This window comes from Pteropus alecto, unplaced genomic scaffold (genome assembly GCF_000325575.1).
Source record: "Pteropus alecto unplaced genomic scaffold, ASM32557v1 scaffold270, whole genome shotgun sequence".
NCBI classification, from domain to species: Eukaryota; Metazoa; Chordata; class Mammalia; order Chiroptera; family Pteropodidae; genus Pteropus; species Pteropus alecto.
Genome location: NW_006430735.1, coordinates 1,528,919 through 1,530,918, shown reverse-complemented (window position 1 = coordinate 1,530,918; position 2,000 = coordinate 1,528,919). Strand labels below are relative to the sequence as shown.

Sequence of the window (2,000 nt, the reverse complement as noted above, 5' to 3'; positions counted from 1 at the left end):
TACTGTGGGAGTAGTTATACTATAGAGTTTTATACATATATATAAATATGGTAATACAGTATTTTATTTATTCTTTCCATTAATGACTAATATTTGACAGCACTGACAACATTAATGTAAGTTAATCTAAGAGAAGTTGCACTTATTATTTTGTTACATTTTAATACTGAATATTAATGAGAGATAGTCAAAATAATTATGGTCAAATTATGTCAAAAACATATAATAAATGCTTGGTGTTAGTCTACATACAATTCAGTTTTTGATGTAGAGGTCTTTGGCTGCATGAAAGTACATTTGATTTACTTTACTAATAAGGCTGTATCAATGCTGGAATGGCCTTTTGTTATTTCTCCTGTTGATTTTTAGTACAGTTATCTGTGATTGTATGAGGTACTTATGTTAATTCCAAATAAGAGTACGTAATCGATTACAATATTAATAAGGAGGTATTGCAACTGCCCAATATTTTTGAAGCCAATAGGTTAAGCCTAAGGAATTTAGTCAAAACCCAGGAAGAAAAGCTTACATGAGATGTAGTATGAAGCCAAGTGGGTTGCTGAAGAACAAAGCCATAAATCGCTCTTTCTGGCAATGGCGATGATGAATTTTCCACCTTTCCCCCCTGTGGCTGTAGACAATCTCGGGTCCTTCGAGCGCCCACTCGGACCCCTGCAGACTGCCCAGCCATCGCCGCCGAGTCCTCTGTGCCAGCGCCCCGCCGTGGCGCAGGTGCGCCAAGACCCCCATATGGTCGGATTGCGCGAACTATGGTTTGTATGTACTCTCCTTTCTTTCCCTTCTAAAGCCATAGCCTCCACATAGAAAGTTTGGAACTGTTTTCTAGTAAGTGATAGTGATGGTGCTAATTAGAATGAAAGAAGCTCCCAAGGTTAAAGAAATTGTTGACAACAACTATTTTAAATAGGGTACAGGCCTCTTTTAATTCTGGCATTTTGTGATTCTCCTTCACATCAAACATTGACTAAAAGTATATTTTTTCAAAAATGCGAACTTCTGAGTTTCACGTGTGAGGGGGCTTACTGTCCAGACAATCTCCACAAAGCATTTTGTAAGTGCTTCATTGCATATGGTGCTGGGCTGGGTGCTGATGAGAGAACTTCATAGGCTGTGTTCCCATCCTCACGTTATTTATAATAGAAAGGAGAGGAACAAAAAGAAGTCCAAATCACAGAATTAGATGAAAAAGTGAGTAAGGTATGAAATAGAAGTGTAACGTGTGTTGGGCAGCTTGGTTAGTATAGAACATAGTGGTTAAAACTGTTCAAGGTACAAACTTTCATCTCAAATTAACCACCTGAAAAATTGGAATTCATGAATATAGGTCCCTTCTATACAGCAAGGAATCTCTGTCTGTCTCTGTTTTGCATTTAAGTGCAGATCTCTGGAAACAATGAAATTGTTTGCTGAAAACAATGGAAATTGTTAGGGTTCCTCTAATAATAATAGGGCTGAAAACAATGGAAATTATTAGGATTCCTCATAATTCTTGCCAAAGCCATTGATAAGGTTGAGATTTAGGACAAAAAAATAGTTCATATGGTGTTGAAAATAAAAATGTGCTACTGAGATGCTAAAAATATATCATTAAATAGCTCTAAGAAACGTCACAAATAATTTATGCATGTTTTAAACTAGCCAGTATGAGATTTGTCTATAAATGGCTTCTTTCAATTCAAATTGCCTTAGGCTTTTGACTATTTAAAAAAATTTGTATTCATGAACATTTCTTTTATAATTGATATGGATGTTTGTTTACAGCCCAACTCTAATTTGTAAGTGAGAAAATTCATTTATTTATTCATTCCACATCTATTATGTATTTACTATGGGCCAGGTATGATGATAGTGATAATTTTTAAGTTAATTTTAAAGCTTACTTAAATTTTTGTGAGCTCTATTTACCTAAATTCCAAGAAATCATGTATGGAGAACAAACCAAGTCTTGATCCAGTGGGATTATCACATTTTGTCTAGAT

The 2,000-nt window shown here is 35.1% G+C and overlaps 1 pseudogene; it reads right to left on the bottom strand.

Moving 5' to 3' along the window:
* Positions 1 to 255: 255 nt before the first annotated feature.
* Positions 256 to 742, bottom strand: LOC102883272 (annotated as a pseudogene).
* Between the last annotated feature and the right edge of the window lie 1,258 nt (positions 743 to 2,000).